The sequence below is a fragment of the Marmota marmota genome, unplaced genomic scaffold, assembly GCF_001458135.2.
Source record: "Marmota marmota marmota unplaced genomic scaffold, marMar, whole genome shotgun sequence".
Taxonomy (NCBI): Eukaryota; Metazoa; Chordata; class Mammalia; order Rodentia; family Sciuridae; genus Marmota; species Marmota marmota.
This window is the reverse complement of record NW_026000005.1, coordinates 29,954,272-29,974,749: the sequence shown is the minus strand read 5'-3', so window position 1 is coordinate 29,974,749 and position 20,478 is coordinate 29,954,272. Positions and strand designations below refer to the sequence as shown.

At 34.2% G+C, this 20,478-nt stretch overlaps 1 protein-coding gene across 1 annotated transcript in view; it reads left to right on the top strand.

The window, feature by feature from the left end:
• Positions 1–20,478, top strand: part of LOC107138388 (receptor tyrosine-protein kinase erbB-4) — a 780,863-nt gene that overhangs the window by 714,150 nt on the left and 46,235 nt on the right. The window contains exon 4 of the mRNA XM_048808979.1: positions 7,187–7,252. The gene's annotated coding sequence lies outside the window, so the exon portion shown is untranslated. The remainder of the gene's footprint in view (positions 1–7,186; positions 7,253–20,478) is intronic.

Below are 20,478 nucleotides of genomic sequence, written 5' to 3'. Positions count from 1 at the left end.
GTACTAACAGTTATAAAATGAAAATTAATGCTTTTTAATTGCTTGATTTGTTATAAAATTTGACATCATATGTGTGTGTGTGTGTGTGTGTGTGTGTATGTATCTTTGTTTTCTCAGGAAAAACTTTGTTTTTTCTTCTAGTTTTTAGTCACTTCATGTTATTAGTAGCATGACTTTTCTAAAAGTATTTGGATCCTTTAATATTATTCTCACTGAAGTTCATTTCTATTGGTTGTAGTAACTTAAAGGAATTTGAATGTGTGTTGGTAGGAGTATAGTATATCTAGGATAGTAATATCATGGATCTTTGCATTCATTCAGAAATCTTATTCCTTTAATCTGTTTATGTCTATTTTGTCTTTGCCATAATATTCATTAGATTACTTTTATTAGTGATTCTTAGGATCACAGGAGTCTACAGATAAAATCAATGATCAACAATCTTCAGTTCTAAGTATATTATTATCAATTTTGGTTTTGACTGTGGAAATTGTGTTGATCTGGCTATTCCACTTGAATCTATACATGACAATAGACCCTAAGCTTAACATGCTAATAGAGTAATTGGTTGCCTCTATTCATGATTTGAGAGGTTTGGGACAATGGCACAGATTTTTCCACCTTATTCTACCTGGCCATTCTTCTACTCCTGGGATTTCTGCCATTTTTATTTTTCCTTGGGATTGATCTGTATGTCCAGATGGGCCGAGGAAGAATGACAATTTACAGAGGGCTTAGTCCTTTCCAACCTTTGCACATCTCTGTGCCACAGTAACTGGTCTGTCCATTAGCTATCCCTTCTGAAGCTCTATCTGAGGTGGTGCTGGGGAAGATATTGTGTACTCTGGCAGTTATTGAATCACAGTAGGGATTTGGGACCCTGTGGTAGGATGAATAGAAGTGTTGCAGACTAAATTTGATATACTTCACACTTCTGCTCAAAATATGTCTTCATCATATGAGTACATATGCTTTTCTAAATCCTTGTACCATTGATTGCTTGACTGAATAACATGATGGTATCTTTAGAATAACGTAGTTTAACAAGGTCCACAATACCAATTTTTGTTTCAGTATAATAACTACTTAAAATATTTTGAATTACTAAACCTTATTAAATGTATAATGAAATGAAAATTTCCAACAATATATTTTTTTAATTAACTTTATCTTCCAAAGCAAGTGAAAATACCTGCTCATCTTTTTCTGACAATCAAAATGTATAAAAGTTAAAGTTTCTATTCAATAATAAACTTTCAAAGTAAGAGGAAAGATAGGAAAATTGAATTGAGACTGAAAGAAAAAGTAAAGTCAATTTACATAACAAAAGTGGGGGATGAATAAACACAGGACAATGGGGACTGTCAGGGAGGAACAAGGGAACTATGAACATGTGATACAGAAGAGCAACTCCACATTACAATAATGTCATTAACTCCTACTAATGTCATTGCTGGAACCCTATTGAGATTATATGAGTGGTTTACAATAATTTAAATTTGAGTAAGATCTATGTATTTCTGAGTGTTGTTGAGTAAAAAGTACAATTTGATAGAAATTTGTCCAAAAATTAAGGAATAAACACTGGGATATGAGAGACTGTTAGATCTCAACACCAAGTCTAAGAGTTTGACTACTCAGCATCTGATCACATCTAACACTTAAATATTGTTTCAAGATGTAGCCAGGGTGCTAACCAAGTTTTGAATTATATTCCAAGTCATAATCTCTTTACACTCTCTCATTTTGGATCTACCAGCATCAGGAATCCGTAGCACAGTACTTCACCCAGTACTATAAAACCAGCATCTTGCACAAGCCACTCAAGTGTCAATACTAACTTTTGGGAACCATGACACAAAACCATTGTCTATACTGCCAGTCAAATCATATCATTTCAATGCCCCAAAACCTTGGCCAACTTCATAACACCTGTGCGGAGTGAACTCCAAACTTCATGGGAGGCTTCCAGCTCCCATTGTAAACTCAAACCCCAGCTGCTATGAGTCCTGCAAATTGTCCTCAAGAGACTGTAAACTGTATATTATGGTAGCAAAGAGCTGTGCTCATCCAGGCCTTTGTGTCACTGCTTGGGTTAATCCTTGGGCCTGGAAAACTGTTTCTTCTCTCGTGGACAAAGTGGGCATCATATCTGCAGAGTCTTTCTCAATTCCTTCCTCTCCACTTTATGCATACCTATGTTCTACTACATTTTATGATTTATGAAGATTACCTTCTTGTTTCTCTATTTCCTGTGTCCTGAAAGCTCTAAGAGGGCAGGACACCAACTTCCTCATTTTTTTATCCCCCCTGGACTAGTTTAATGTCGGCCTTCTGTAAATGTTCCATTCCCTCTTATGAATTATATGCTCATGAAAAAGATATTATTTTCTCACTACTTTCCCCAATAAAAGCCATTTTAAGAGGTCAACAGTGCCTGTTTTTAAAAGGATTGTAAGAAGAATCCAGGGATATGACTGCACTGCCTCTAGCTAGAGGCAGGGTTAGGATATAATCTTTTACAGTTGCCAGTGACTTCATATTTTGTAACTCTTCAACTCTTTTGGCATATTACTTGCAGAAAGCATTACAGAGGTAGATATTGAATCTCATCTCTCCTGTCAGGCGGTCACACAAACAAGCAAAACTTCTAGCATGAATTTATGATTCTTGAAAACATAAGAGCAGCTCAAGGACTCTACTTTCTAAAAAGGAATGCAAAAGCTACATTTTTAGTAACATCTTCTGGACAAGAATAAAAGATGAACTTAATCCTGTTTGCTAACTCCATGATGAATAATTGTCAAAGCAGAGGGGGATTGCTTGTGTATTGAAATAATGCTAGTATGGAATCATCAGCATTTATTTTAAACATTAATATAGTTACTACCAAAACAGAAATATTGGTTTAAAATTCTATTTTTTAAAAAATTTTATCTCTTTGATTGAATCATAATGACAGCAGATATTAATTTAAATAGCTCTGCTCTCACTAAGCCATATGGACATGTCAGATTCTTCATTTTTAAGTGAAAAAAGTGGCATATTTTTTTCACATAGCTTTAAGAGAATTATTTAAATAAACAATGGAAAATAGTCATATAACAGGTTGAGACAGTGAAATGGACAGATTTGTATAGCAGTGGCAGTGTCCCAAAATACTGTTCCCATTTTTATACTCTAATATCTGTTGAGTTTTTCTCTTTTTAGTCCTTATTTATAAAGCCTATGCCTTGATAAGTAGTTCATAAAACTAATTTACACTAAAATTATCTTAACATGTGTGGTCTATTTTCCTCATGAAATCAGGGCTACTGAAAATACTGGCTGGGTGCAGGGGTGCATACTTATAATTCCAGAGAATCATGAGGCTGAGGCAAGAGGATCACACAAAGCCACCTCAGCAAAAGTGAGGCACAAAGCAATTCAGTGAGCCCCTGTCTCTAAATAAAATACAAAATAGGGCTGGGGATGTAGCTCAGTGGTCAAGTGCCCCTGAGTTCAATCACTGGTACCACCCCTCCTCCAAAAAAAAAAAAAAAAAAAAGAGAGAGAGAAAATACTGTATACAGAGGGAAGGAAAAATGCCCTCAATAAGAAATTGGACCATTGAACCAGTGTGGTGGCACATGCCTATAATCCCAGGGGCTCAGGAGGCTGAGGCAAGAGAGTTGCAAGTTTAAAGCCAGCCTCAACAATTTAGTGAGGCCCTAAGCAACTTAGTGAAGCCCTAAGCAACTTAGTGAGAACTTGTCTCAAAATAAAAAAGAAAACAAAGAGGGGGACTGGGGATTTAGCTCAGTGGTAAAGTATATCTGGGTTCAGTAAAAATAAAAAAAATACAAAAAAAAAAAAGAAATTGGACATTTATATCTGTTAGGAGACAAATAAGGGACGTTTCAGACTCCATAACTGTCCTCTTCACTGAAATACTCAGGGACAATCTCATTCTAGATGATGCAAAGATAAATCATTATGCTAAGAATATAGCCGAATTCTAAGCCCTAGGCATTACATTGGGATGATCTCACTGAAAGTGGCCTTGTCTACCTCTTCTTACCTGAGTTAGAATGCTGTTAAAATGTAGATTTGCTGGCTTTTCCTCTTAGTCCCATGGATAATAAACATGAAATACATAATAGTCAAAAATTTTCCCTTTCAGTATGATGTGGAATTAATTCTAAACTCTCTGAGGATGGTAGCCATGTCTGTTTCAGCTCAATGTTTTATCTATAATATTTAACATCATACCTAATACACAGAACAATGAAGGTGCTTACGGAGTAATTATGAGGAGATAGATGGAAGCAAAGCTAGTAGAAATTGTTGTTGTTCCTATGCTAGACAGATAATTACTATGGAAACAGTAAGTTTTTCTACCCCGTCATCTCTTTGATACTTTTGTGCAGTAGAAATGATGAAAACAAAGGGCTAAAAAAAATTTAAGTCATTTAACTATAATATTTTATAGGACTTTACTGGCCAATTATCCACAAGTATCAAATTAAGATGGAAGGTCTGAAAGTGTAGTAAAGAGTGAATTCTGACAATCCCTAGACAGAGATTTATGTTCAGATATTGTGATATTTAGTTATTACAACAACTTGATGAAAATAGTATTGATACCAATGTATCATATATTGTACCATTTTGAAGATCAAAGCTGAACTGAGTCCCTGGGCAGATTCCAAAAGAGTCAAAGCTCCAGGAAGACAGTTAAATCAAGGTAGGGCAGGCCAAGCAACAGTTTATAGAAGCACATGCCAGTCAAACCCCTCCAATGTATTGGTAGGAATGGATTCTGAAATGTGTAGACTAAGGGAACATCTATCTTCTTTTAGTTCCCAAAGTATATGGAAGGAATAGAAGATTCTGTAAAATCCAGGAAGAGAAGCAGTTGCTGAAGGCCTCCTTATATACCAGTAATAATATTTTTGTTGAAATACAGATGAGAAATAAAAACTACTGAAGAAAATCTCACAGCAGCAAGCAGACAGGGTTAAGGTTTGGGGTGTACATCCTGTGTCACTCATTTCCAAATAGTGAGCTTGACTCTGATACCTTGTCAAAAAAACCATGAACAATATTTCAAGAAATATACCTTTTAAAAAAAAATGCATTTATTTTAACAGAAACAAACATAAACATCATACATATTTATGGGCCTTTTTATGCGAAATCTGGGAGCCTGAATTCGGGTGGTGAATTGAAACTTGATAAATAAAAAGTCAAAAAAATGTAACCCTCCCCCAAAATAAATATTGAGTATATTAAAATATATTTTATTAATGTATCTTATCTGTTTCTCTGTTTTTCCTTTCTTTTATTTTCCTTCCAGATAGCTTTATTCATTATGGTCAGAATTCTAACTATTTTATTAGCTCAAACACAATTAAAGAAGTCATAGATAAGTGACAGGTCATTCTTTGCTTCAGATATCTTCAATTTACAGACCACTTGGTGAATAGATTCAAAGGATTTCAACACATCTAAGAAGGCATATTAATGTTAGATATTTTCTCATAAAAAAGTTTGGTTCTTCAGAAAGTTTTCCTTGCTTCCCAGTTTGTCTCACAGTCCTTTCTAATTTCCGCTGGTATAAATCAATTTAGATTTATTGGCTTGGTACAAAGGAACTCCAGTAAGTTTTTAATAATAATTATCATTATCACTGATTAAAGTTATATTGTTCAGGCCAGATGGAGTCCTTTTCCTGACAACTAGAATGAGCTTGCATTATGTAGTTATAATGTGTTTAGATCTAAATAAACAGATGGCAGAGTGACAGGATATTATACACTGATGATGTCAGTAGCAGCGATCACAGATAGAACTGCTTTAAATAAACTCTGCTGTAGCAAGGATCCCCATACTTTTAAAAAGATGACTTGAACTGATCCTGAGCATTGTATTCATTTGGAAACACTACAGTTCCCTTCTGAGGGCAGACCATCAGGACAGGCTGAGGTCAATCAGAGAAAGTGTCTGGTGAATCTGTATTATAACTCTGAAGGTCATTATCATGTGGGATCACTCAGGCACTTTCACTGCAAAGGAAATAAACCTCTAAGCAGTAAGAATGTTCAAGCTGATTATTTGAAAACCACGTATCAAGGGAAGATGGAAATATTTGGTAAACTCTATTTGATAATTTTTATAATATAGTTCTCTTTGAATTCACAGTTAATACCTGAAAGCTAAGAGAGGTTTAATAGGAAGCTTGTTACAGAACAGCTAGTCTTTCATCAACTTTCATGTGTACTTTTCATTCTAAAAATAATCCATGTGCCTAAATTTAGAATGAAATTCAGAAACCAGCTTCACACAAAGTCATCTTACCTGATTGCCTCTAGCTAATATTTTTATTTTTGAGTCCTTATGGGGATTTCTCTGTGGGACAACTATGTTTGTTGAGGCCGATATTCACTGTAGCTTAAGAGCCACCACAAGAGTTAAAGGCCAATATTCAAAAATGCATATAACTATTTTAAAAGCATGTATTGAATAACTGAAATTGTTTTCTAAAAAAATTAGCTCTTTTAAATGCTTGATTTTTGCCTTTTATTCTGATGTTTTGTCATGTGTTTCAAAGAATATATTCTCGCTTTCATAAACTTGATTTCTTTTTAACAATTAACTTAATTTGTAATATCTATTGGAATCAGTAAGCTGTGAACTTTTGAAATTATACCAAGTAGAAGAGATCAATACAACAAAAATCTTCAACAAAGTGAAATTTATTTAATATAACAATTTACTTCTGACTTTCTGGGAAATATTGCAAACATATTTGTTTCTTTTTCATATAAAATGTTGAGAGTATTTTGAATACCAGAAGATTGTACTTCAGTTTTACATGTTCTGCTGTCATCCGATGGCACTGGGAGTGGGGACCAAATATTTAACAAATGGGCCATGGGGGTGATTATACTGCCATTGTTTTTTTCAATCTGTCTTTATGTGTATGAATTATTTCCAGTATTCTTAAAATGGCATTTGTAGAGTCAAAGATAGAACATTCAAGCTTTGCTACTTAAGTGAGCATTTTCAGCACTAGGCCTCAACTCTAGTATGACATAAAATTTTCCTAAAGAGCAGGGATATGTCCTTGGGCATTCCCTCCTCATCCAGGAGTGAAAGATTAAAACGTACATGACCTTCTTTCCTCCTTGTTCCTCTTCTGCAGGTGGACGTTGCCATAAGTCCTGTACTGGCCGATGCTGGGGACCAACAGAAAATCATTGTCAGACCTGTAAGTACTCAGTAGTATAAAAATAATGTTTGAGATGGTCAAATGAAACATAATATGTAGTTGCTTCTTATATTTGTTTGAAGTTTCTAGGTTAATGATTTCAGAACATTACTGTGTTGCTATTAGTTAGACTTCAAAATTTGTATGTCAGTAGAAGTACACAATCCAAAATGTGAGCAAAATTATATTAATTCAACTTTAGGTAAAACAGATATTTCAGTACTTTTCCCAAGCAGTTATATTACCATTCATTGATAGGAAAATAAAGGGCAAAAAGTATACTGTGTACCTGCTATATTCCAGGCACTATTCTAGGCACAGGGGTTATAAACTAAGTGAGGGATGCATGTAGATTCCCTATTGTTAACATAAATCTTGCTCTGAGAGTATGTTTCTTGAACTAATCATTAGGTAAGATAGGTATGATGCTAACCTCATTGCTCAGGCATTTAAAATCAAACCACACGGAGTATAGAGACAAATATCTAATATTTTCATCGTGCTTAAAGTCATAAGCCATTTTAACCCCAGGAGCTTTCCAATCTTAGGTATAAATGGTTTCTTTAAAAATGGAAACAACTGGGTGCAGTGGCATACCCCTGTAATCTCTGCAGCTGGGGAAGCTGAGGCAGGAAGATTACAATTTGAAAGCCAGCCTCAGCAATTTAGCAAGCTCCTGAGCAACTTACAGAGACCCAGTCTCAAAATTTAAAAAACAAAAATGTAAAAGAACAGGCTGGGGATGTGGTTCAGTTGCTTAAGCGCCCCTGGGTTCAATCCCTGGTACTCAAAATAAATAAATAAAATAAAATAAATGGAAAACAAAATGCCCTGTACAAATGGCAAATACTTGTTTTTCCTGCTGCAATAACAATGACTAGAATATTATTTGAAAAGCACTATTGTGACAATAGTAAATATTACTTTATGAGCATAGAAGACAGAAAATATTGTTGGAGATTTTTACATACAAATATTATATATTGTGGAAGCTTGTTAAATTATTGAATGAAAGTTTAGAGATTTTTAATTTGTCTCAGTTCATGATGTTTTGCTAGATTCTGTTTGAATAACAATAATAATAACAGCAACAACAAAAAGACAAAGAGAATTGCTTTATTTCAAGCACCAAAGGAAGAAGTAAAAGATGATATATTTTCAATAGAAAATTATTTCTTCAGTTTATTTTTAAAATTTGTGAGCAATGTCATATTAAAAATTCATAAAATATAATAGAATAAAGTAAAAATTACCTTTTTACCTGTGTCCCTCTTTGGTCCCTTAGCTACCATAGATAGGCAATAATTATTATTGGTAATTTTAGTATATTCTTCTCAAAGACAATTTACACATACTCAAGGAAATATGTACACATATCCCACTCCTTTTTACTCAGATATTAGCAGGCTTTGCATGTTGTACTGTGTGTTATTTCTGTTGCTGTAACAAATACCAAAATAATAAACTTATAAAATAGAATGGGTTTATTTTGCTCATAATTTTATAGTTCTTACTCCAGGAGTGATTGGCCCTGTTGGCTGTTACAAGACTGTATGTCACTGTTCTCTTCATGGTGGGGTCAAAGAGAAAATGCCTGGGCCTGGAAGTGGCCTTTGAGGGCCACCCCCAATAATCTAAAGTTTCCCACTAGGCCCCACCTCTTACATGTTCTGCTGTCATCTGATTGCACCAGGAGTGGGGACCAAATCTTTAACAAATGGGCCATTGGGAGTGATTATACTGCCATTGTTTTTTCAACCTGTCCTTATGTATATGAATTATTTGCAGTACTCTTAGAAATGGCATTTGTAGGGTCAAAGATAGGTGTATTTGCAATTTGATAGAGATCACCACCACAGAGATCTTATTCTCTGTTGTGGTTGCTAACAATTACCTTTGCCAAGAGAAATGTGCGTGATTGCCCGTCTCCCTATTCCCTGGACAAAGCAGTACATTATCCATCTTTTGGGTCTTTGTCACAGGGTTAGATGAAAAATAGTATCTCAGTTTAGATTTAAATTAACTTATTTAATAGAAACAATATTTTATGGCAGGAATGTTTTGACAAGAATGTTTTAAACAGGATTCTAAAGTAAGATTAGACTGCCGTGTGAATTTCATTCATTACAATGTTTGGAGATAATGTTTTAATAGCAGAGAAGTCAAAACCAAGGAGTGCACAATGCTGAGATGACACTGATGTGGCCAATTGTAAGAAGTCCAGATCTCTAAAATAATGAAGACTCATCACAGTGTTTTGTAATGAAGTGACAAGTAACCATGGGAATTACTGAAGTGTGTAAGGATCTCCAGTCTTTCATGAAAAAAACACTTCTGAGTTGTCAAAGCAGAGAATAAGCTGTTGCAGACTTACCTGCTTTATTTTGCAGAGGAATCAGAGCTCCTTTGCTGTGGGCGGCTAGTTTGGGTGGGACACAATGGCTGTTAAGGAAATTACTTCCAGGGGATGAGGGCACTTGAAAACACTGATGTGGATAAACATCTCTTTCTTCTCTTTGGGAGGAGGTGGATTAAGAATCCCTGTATTGTTCCTCCAGTGCTAGGTCCAAAATCTGACTGCCTTCCTCCTACCACACTTTAGAAATTCTCCTTTGCCAGAGGTTACCTCTTTCGCTCTTTTCAGAGTTTACAGTTGAATGCAGTGGGCAGGGAGAAAGAAGTCTATACCATCTCCTCTAGATCAGAAGTCGTACATAATAACACTATTAGAAGTAATACTTTCAATAAGGCTATTAACAAATAAAAAATGTGGAAATAAATAAAATAATAAAATAATAAATAATTTAAAATGATAAATATTTAAAAGAATTTAAGTAATCAAATAATTTCATTTTTGTCTCATTTTACATGTACTTTGTACAATGCAAATGGAGAAGTTATACTTTTGCCTCCTGGTACTCTGGCATTCACGAGGAACAGGTACACTTCTATCCATAGATACCTTACCAAATGCTATTTCTTCTAGACATGTAGTAGAGTTTATTACTTGCCATCAAGTGGATTGGGAAGAAGTCTTGTCTATGAAAATTTTCAAACCATAATTTCTATATCAAAGTATCAAACACAAAATCATTTAATTTATCTGAAATTTCTACATAGAAATTAAGTTCAGTATAACCTAACACTCAGTTAATGATCACTGTGCCTATTCCACAGTCTGTCAGACTTAAATTCAACATGCACATGTATCAAATATATACAAGTATGAATTTTAATGTAATATACATTAGCAATGACCTTTATAGTTTATAAAAACATTTCCATTTAAAACTTCATTCTAAGTGAATTTTCTGTGGGCTAAAGAGGACAGTTATCACTAACCTCATTTTACAATTGGAGAAATAAAAGCTGAGGATATGATTAAAGGGGTTGTTAAACATAACTCAAACTGAGGATTTCTAAGTGTTCTGCATCTGAAGACGGAACCGTCTCCTGTATCCCATACTGAATCACACACTGCAGTCAGTAATCGAGGGCATTGGATATGAAATCAGCCAGATGATTCAAACTCCAGTTGTTTCCACTTTCTGTTATGGGCAAGCACTTTCATCTTTTTAAAAATCAGCTACCACATCTATAAAATGGAGAGAATTACACATATCATATCAGAAGGTTGCTTTTTTTAGAATGAAATTCAAAGCCCTAATACAGTTGAAATATTTAAGTATTTCCTGGCATGTATTAAGGACCCAATAAATAATAGCTGATGGCATAATAAACTAAAGGAGGTATGTCAGGAAACTGAATCCATTTAAAATCTGAATGAATGGAGGTGAGAAAGAAGCTCCTGTGGGCCAGTTGAACCTTGTGAAGTCTCCTGACACCCAGTGTTTGGGGAATGTAAAGCGTCTGGGGAATGAGGGGGAGGCTGCTTGCCCTTGACATTGGCTCCCAGTCTCTCTCCCTGGCTGAGCTTCCTGAAAGATGAATTACTTATATATATTTAAAGAGCACAGCATACTTAGGCAAAATGTATTTTGGAACTATTAAAAGACAAACTTATTGAAAGACCTGAATTTTAGAATTATTTTTATTTTTTATTTTTTTGAAAATTTAACCTCCTCAGAGATTCTACAGTGATATGAGACATCCATATATCCCATAGAGGAGTAACATACATGATCAATTTTTTTAAATTTAAAGTTGTCTAGGCTTCCTTTAGATTCACAATGACTCTTTTGTTAATTGAAGTGTCTTACTTACCTTGAAGCCCACTTGAGATAAACTTATATCTGAACCTTGACTCAATTTAAAAAACAAACAAACAAACAAAAAACAGCAACAGTAAGTATGTTGTGCAAGTTTTCAATAATATTCTGCTTTTGTTGATTGATCCTATACATGTGCATTTTAGGATCTGAAAGCCATAGTCTCACCTTATTTACAAATTATTTGTCAATGATTGAAATAAATTCCCTTTAGTGAGCTTCTCTGGAGGTATTCATCTTCATGTTTTTCCAAATATTTCCTTATTTTTATGGATGATGCTTTTTTGAGACTTTCAGTATATTAGGCAAAGAAGAAAAGAGTATTTAAAAGTTCATCACTTTGGCAAAGGAAAACAAAGTAAGGAAATAAAAATTATTTCACTCATCCAACCTTACCACTGCTGACCTCTTCTCACTGGTGTCCCCTCTTTGCAAGTGTGCTAGGAATTGTCCTCTGTGTCACTAAAGTTGAGAAGTCAGGGGTAAGGACATATGGCTCAGGCTCTGGGGCAAAGTTCATGGCAATGAATGACTGGTTAGGATACAACCAAACAATGGTACAGAGCGTTAAAGCCATCTCCAAACAGAGACATGGGAGCAAAGATTCTGTTTACCACAGTGAGCTTGAGGAGAGGTCTGCAGGAGCCAGAAGTTTTAAGTAGCAGAAATGAAGAAAATGTTTTTGTTCTTAATAGTGAAATAGAAGGGTGGTATAAATTGACAGCTTATACTGGCTCACTATGCAAACTTTTCAGTCAGAAATTTTAGTAGAATTTTGTGAAATTTTAGCATATTTTAGTAACGCTATACATCTTATTTTGTGTACAGGTTGAGTGTTACAGTTAGTTTGACTGCATGTTCAATACTTTAAGTGTGTCATTGTGCCTTGATAGAATTCAATAATGATCAGACTGTAAACTGGATCCATCAGCTATTTCTAAACTATTTATTTCTAAAATCTTAAGATTTTTTTTTATTTAAATAAATTACTTTTCAAAATCGTTGGCAACCTAAAGAACTTTTTAAATATGAAAGTCATTAAATGATACCTGTAGAATCTTACCGAATGTACTACTCTTACTATTTTAATCGTGAGTCTAATGTTCTGAAGCAATTTGATTTCATTCTCTTTAATTCCTTTTTGATGTTTGAGCATCCTGACCCTATAAATTTGACAAGAAAATTTCTCACATAGCCGCAAAGGGTCAAAATACAACTTAGTCTGCGATAGTGAGAGCTGTATTACATGTAAAGCAGTGACTCTAACTTGAAAGTACTTTTAAGCTCAGTTAAATCATGGCCGCATAACTCCACAGCACAGCTTAAGTAAATTGATTCAGTGGATTAATGTAGTCATGTCAGGGGAGACAAACTTATCTGCTATGTGAAGTCTGAAGCTTATAGAAGTATTATTTAGCAGGCTTACTGGTAAGAATGACAACTCTCTCTATTCATAGGAACAGGAATCCTGAAGTCTGAGCTCCATAGGTGTAGGTGTGAAAGAAACTAAGCTTTAAGAAATAAATAATAATGATTAAAGGAACAAAGTTATCTCTGTTCCTGCAAGATATATGAAGCACACTTATCTCATTTAAAATAGATGCTTCTTGTCCCTTTTTATCTTTAAGCACAACATCAGGCCAACTCTCTCTAGTCCACTGTTATCAGGAAGGGTGCTGGTTTCATTTCACACATTCCTTTGTCCTCCCAGGCCCAGTGTCATCTCCGTTAGTCACTGCATTTTGAGTGAGGAGAAGGGACAAAAGAATACATGAAAATATGACCTTCTTCTTTTCTCAACCTTTTCCTACTTTTTATATAAAAGTCGTCATAGTTATTATTTTCAGTGGCATATTTTTTAACTAGAATCTTCTAGGCTGATAACCACTCAATATTCTATTCAGTCTGCCAAGTTGCTTTAAGAATGATATTTCTTAACTCCAAACTGAAAAATGTAGGAGCATTTGGTGACAGGTTACAAAAGTTATTTGTCTCCTAAACTAAAATATTATATTACAAAAATTAACAAAGACATGTATGTTTCCACTACTGGACCAATGGATAGATTGTTACTTCTGCCCAGTTAATTGTCACTGAATTGATTAAGGCTAATGCATTATTTTAACCAAAGGAAAACTTCTTGTGGCAGAATTTACTCCTAATTACTTACAATATACTTTGTAGGCAGATCATTCCAAAATCTTATTTTTTTAATTAAAAAATAGAACAGAAACAAATACCGACAGTGTATTTATTCTATTATAGATCATTGTAAATGGGGGCATCACTATATTAGCAAAATAAAACCTTGTTTCAGACAATGCTTTATATTACACATCATTTCTATAAAGATATTATAGAATATGCTAGGGCAACTTAGAAATTATTTTACAGTTTTCCTCTATAACATTATGCACGAACATGAAGAAAATTACTTTCAACAGTGACAATATATTAAAAGTTTTTTTTCTTTTAATAACACAGGAGGGAAAAGCTTAAATCCTTAACCTGGTTTATGAATTCTATTCATTCTTAGGAAAGTCTTGAGAGATACATGTAAGTAATTTCATACATTTGTCCTATATCTGGAACTGCTTTGAAATCCGAAGAAATGATTACATATTTTTGTTCCTCAAAATTTCATTAAAAAAGTAGCAACTCAATTTTAGTGTTTTTTCCATGATAATTAAAAGTTTCCTGTAGATTCTGAAATCAGAATGACAAATTATGAATATAATACACTAATTATACTTGCATATATGCATCCACACATCATTTGTCTGCAGTGTAACTGTGTTTGCAGTCTTTGTGGAACAAATGTTGTTTAAAAAGAAGGTGCCGATGTGGTAAATATCCCATTAGAGCAGAGAAAAGCAAGGGGGAGCTAATGGGGGAAAGAGAAAGAGCTGAGCCAGCACCCCTGATCAATCAGCAGAGCAGCCTGCCTTTGTAAGAAGCCAGCTTCTTTAATTAAAACTCTTGTATTTTACTAATAACTTTGCATGTCCATAAGCCTTCTTATTGATTTCAATTATTTTCTATTTTCTCCTTTCTTTGAATTTATAATTTCTGAAGATATTGTAAAATTAAGGGAAACATTACAATGGACTAATTACTTGTACACATTTAACATTTCTAACCATCACTGAATAATTTACTTGAAGAAAATGAGAAAAAAATCTCCACTGATATGCTGTTCATTCTCACTTAAATTGATAAGGTTTGTTGTAAACTGATGACTTTCCTCAAAGGTATAAGAGAAGAGAATGGTTTCCATTTTAACGACAGGAGATACTTTTATCATAACTATTCTAGATGTTACAGGTTAGTGTAATTTCTGAGACATTGCTTAATGCCCTGCTAAGGGCCCATAGGGTATAAAGGAACTGCATGAATTTGTAACTGTTCTCTGGGCATAATGTGGGTGGGATGCAAAAGAAAGATGAGGAATGTTTGCAAAGGTGAAAGAAAATATTGAACTGTCGACATCAGGGCACTAGAGATGCAATGGTGCCTCTAAACTAACTCAATTTTAAGAACTTCAGTTTTCCCCAATTCCCTTATCCACATAGTGAAAGCATTGAGAAAAGTTGATTTCTGTGCCTGCTTCCTTGCACAGCATGTGTGTGTGTGTGTGTGTGTGTGTGTGTACATGCATGTTGATTAGCTGTGTGTACAAGGTATACATGTTATTCTTTCACACTTCCCACGTGGGCAAGGGAATGGGTTCCCCTCCTGGGGGATGGGCTGGCTGAGAAATAAAAGCTAAGAAAACAGTACTGTGAAATAACTACTGGACACAAAAAATATGTTTTCAGATTGGGGGTAGTCATGGACCAACTGACCAGCCAGGTTCAGCTATTAACAAAGAAATGATCCTGTGCTTGGTTTATTTATATCGGCACAGATCATCGGTACATGATGGTGTAGTTAAATATTTTTAAATGTTAACTTCTTCATCTGTGACACTAGGATAATAAACTTCTCTGCCAAATGTACGGGTTATTTCATAACAGTTTTTTTTTCCCATTTTAAAAAAATGTACATGATACCAAGAGTACAGAATTAAATATAACAATGTCTCTCCATCAGTGAGCACCATAGAAAGTTCTTTGCAAAAACAGGATAGAGGAGACCAGCTAGGCTGCTTGGAAGGGGTCACTCCCACCTGCAGTGTTGCCTGGGACCTTTAGCAATGCTGCCTGGGAGTTCACAATGTATTGGGCCATCTCAAAATCAGCAGGGGTGCTGCTGGGAGTTCCCAGATACCAGATCTTCCCACTCAGTGGCTTCAGTGCAGATCTGGTCCACACACATTTCACAGGTGTCTTCCTGCATAATACAGTTATGGATTATGTAGATATTGATGACATAAATACAGATATTGAGAGGTTGAAGAGAATGCAAACTGTGGGGCATGGCAGAGGTAGATAATCTAAGCAGAAAAATCAGAAGTGAATATTCCACATTAGATTACTAAGAGCACCTTAAGAAGGACAGAAGTATCTGGAGGTGCTACCATTATAAGGATTTTGTTATTCTGATAGTGATATAGTAGTGATGAAATTTATCCATAATTATTTATATCTTTGCAACAAAATTATTGACTGTTAGAGTAAATATCTTTGACTATCAAAGAAAATTTTTCAAAATTTCTATATGTGACATGCTTCTGATAAGCAAAATTCAGTGTTTGCTACAGAAATGGAAAGAAGTGTAAGATTTGATTCTTATGAATGCACACACTTGCATACCACCCCCAATGGCTGGGGGATCTGGCAATCTAGTGAACATATCTATTCTGCTTAGCATTAATATGAGGCGTATATCTTCTATTTCAAATTGGTTGGTTTGGTTGGAGGATGAATCAAGTAAGCAGCACAGAGACAAAAGAGACTAAGAAGGGGTGACTTGATACAGGGCCACATACCAGGGTCAAGTCACATTTGGACAATTACAATAAATGTGCATTTCTAAATAGGATATTTTAATATTCTATATCTTAGGCCAATATAAATTTATATATTATTTTAAAATTTATAATATTATCATGGCTGCTTCTCTCCATTACCATGGGCATTTGCAAAAGAAATAGTCCTCATATAATGTTAGTTTATAAATAATAAACCTAAATATTTTTCTAAAAATTTATTTTTGCATATTGCTACCTCATTGGAGACAGTTATTTGAGGTTTCTCTGAAGTCATTTTGCCCATGAATTTTGTTACAATAGATCTGATAGAGCATTGTGATCACAGGAATACCTTCAGGTTTCATCTGATTTCACTATTTCTTGAGCTTGAATGCTTGTTAACCAGGGCAATTATTATTCTCTAAAGTGAGGGAAAAAATATACATAATTTCATTGAGTAGAACATGGACGAGAAGAAGGGTTAGAAAGAAAGACAGACTCTGATGTACAACTGTATTTCACAACAGAACAGCAAACTTGAGTGAAGAATTATATACTATGGTGGATAATGTATACTATGAAAAGGCTTTTATAAAATTAAGCTATACTTTTAACCGTATCAAAGTAATTTTGAATGGTTTCATTTTAACTAAAAAAAATAGTTTAAAGTATCTCTGAAAAATGACATTTAATTAAAGAGCCAAGCATTTGGAAAAAAAAGAAAAGAAACTATGTGAAAGGATTTTCTGCACCAGGTATTAAAACATTGAAGGTAGTAATTATTGAAACACTGTGTATGTGTTTCAGCATGAAATTGCTCAACAGAATCTAACAGGAAGTCCAAGGTGGAAGCTAAAGTTTGCAAAGAAACTTACTTTTTTGTAAGGTTGGCATATTTAAAACATATTCAAAAGCATAGATTAATCAATTAATAGTGCTGGAGAAAATGTCAAATGTATGGATTAAAATGAAGTTAGATCCCTGCCATAAAATAAAAAATGATGGTAGATTGTGCATTAAATTTGAAAGGCATGAAATAGCCTACAGATTATACATGGAGTGTGGACTAACAGCTTAAAAAATACAAAATAACTGATTGTACTAGGGAAAAATACAGGTGACGTGGTAAGAGAATGAATAATTTGTCTTTAATTTATCTGTACAATGATGAAGGTCTTTTTAAACCTGACATAAAAGATATAAAGAAGAAAGAAAAAGTCACTTTAACTATAATAGTAGTTTGTATTTTAAAAATACTTCAGTGATATTTGAAATATTAATTCAGACATAAATCAATGCTTTGCCGTATAATCAAAAACATACAATTTTTACAAACTACACATGTTCAGTAATTTCTAGTTTGAATGACAGTATGAGAACAGGAATAATCTCAATTGCTCTTGGTGGATTATAGATAGTAGGCATCATTGTATTGACTAATTGATTATTTATGGTCAAAAGATTTGAAATATAAATTTCCTAAGACTAGGGAATTTATTTTAATACATACTACACAAGATGTATGTTAAATATTATGTATTATAGCAGTATATATAGTAATAGCAAATGCAAACAATATAAACATTTTAGAAAGTGGGTTAAGTTAGAGGATATCATATACTAGTATAATTTATTATCATCATTATTATTATTAAATTTTGGGGGGAGGTTCCAGGAATTGAACCTGGGGGAGCTTTACACTGAGCCATATACCCAGCCCTTTTATATATTCTATTTAGAGACAGGTTCTCACTGATTTGCTTAGGGCCTCATTAAGTTGCTGAGGCTGGCTTTGAATTTACAATCCTCCTGCCTCAACCTCCCATTCTGATGGGATTAGAGGTGTGTGCCACCATGCTTCTCTCATAAAATAGTGTAATTTAGAGCCTTGAAACATCTTGTAAAAGAAACATATTAATACTTTTTAAACAAAATGTTAGTGATAAATATTTTGTTGAAAAACGCCAAGTTATAAAGCAATATAATTAACATTCATTACTTGACTATACCAACAGCAATATTTACATAGGCACTATTCCAAACTTAATAATTTCTAATAATAATATGTTCTTTAAAACAGCTTCATAAAGTAAGTACAGTTGTTAATTTTTATACCTGAAGAAACTGAAGCACATAGAGTTTAAGTAATTTGTCTGATTCAGCACAGTTCTTATGTAAAGTCAGAATTGGAGTCATCTCCAGTTTATTTCCTATAGTCATCAATGGTGCTGCCTATCATTTAATAAATTGTTCTGGATTTCAGCTAACAGCTTCATATGTATCATCTCCTTCAATCCTCATAAATAATTTAAATAGAGTATCCTGGGAGCCAGGTTGGAGGGGCAAGTTGCAGAGAGTGAGAAAGAGTTTTAAGAGGGATGAGAGCATTCCAGGGTGTAGAAATGTGTCCCCTTTGTGGGACTTGAAAATTCCCATTAAAGACTGAGTTCATTTGGGTTACTTTTGTGATCTCTTGCCTGTTATACTGCTGTGGACATGGGAATCCCCAAATTTGTTGCTGTGGTAAGAGAATGAATGATTTGTCTTTAATTTATCTGTGGTTATTTATACTTCCTAAAAAATGTGTAATGTGTATGTGATTTCAGAATTTTAAGAAGGAGAGGATCAACAAATAAATCATACCCTCTTTATTGTCACATGATATTTTATAATTTCTGAGGATTTCTAAATGTTTGTCCAGATCATGGACATGGTAATGTCTTTTATCAATACATTCATAATGTATAACTTCTTTACTAATATCTACAGATATATTACTTTTTATAAATATTTTGCCAAAGAAAATCATAAAGGTTGTTTTGCATTAGCCCCAAGTTTAACACCTACTCTGTAGAAGTACAGAGTTAACTACCCTAGATTTCCAGTGTTGGAGGTGGGAATGAGAGGCACGCACCCCTGGGAGTAGTCCCAATGACAAAATTTGGGAGGGAAGCATGGGTCAGACACTACTGTGCAATGTTTTCTGTGGTCTCTGTGATCCTGAAACTTCAGAAAAGGAGAATTTCATCTCTAGTAGCTCCAAGCTCCTGAATTCATTAGGAGGTTAATTTGTTGCACATATAAAAAAAGGAGCCCTCAGACTGGTTTTTCTAATTCCCTAATTTGACCTTTGTCCATGCAATTGAGCAATGCTTTCACACTGCTGGTTGAAACTAGTCAGTGGATTGTAAAATCCCTTCACAGATGGACCATGACAAACATTAAATTTTTATTGAAATAAGATAGATTGGAATAAAATCGGCCAGATTGGGGTAGAATAGAAAAGACAATATTAAAATGTTTTGCACATAATTAGAGTCAATATTATCCCTCAAAACTTCTCATCATGCATATGTATACTGAGCCATGTTGTACATTACATTATTTGTAGTGTCAATTGTAGTTTAAAAGCCTGAAAAACACTACAAAGATGCTTCGTTTAATTTGTAGGCAGACATGGTTGTCTTCTTGACCAGATAATCCCAGATGTGTTCTATGAAGACAAAAGCATTATTATGAAAATGTTTTTCCTTATATATTTAAAACATACATTTATAGCATCACTGTTTTAACTGTTATTTAGATATAGACATGAAAATTGGCCCTAGCTATGGCTCTTTTTCCTCCTCTGTAAATTTTGTATGTCAGAAGCACTACTATATAAGATTCTATAAAACACCGTATATCAACTTATTTCTATGACTTAAACCAATAATGTGAAGAACATTTGAATAATATCTTAGTATTTGTTATAATCACTCATAGTCATGTTAGTTAATTTGACTTTGGAACAGACTTTTTTAGAGATGTAAAGCAGATCGGTGTTTGATTATTTTATTTACAACATGTTGCATATAAAATGATTTCTGGACTTCTCCCCCGACCCTTTTATTTGGTCTTTGCTGCAAGACACTTGCTGCAGCCCGGCTGCCTGGGCAAAATAACCGGGGGGTGACGAACGACTTGTGCAGATTGATACAGCAGAAGTAGGAGCCGTTTATTGCAGGACAGGAGCAGTATTTATACATTCCACACAGCTTATCTAATTAGCATAAACTAGATACATCAGTCAACCAATAAGGAAT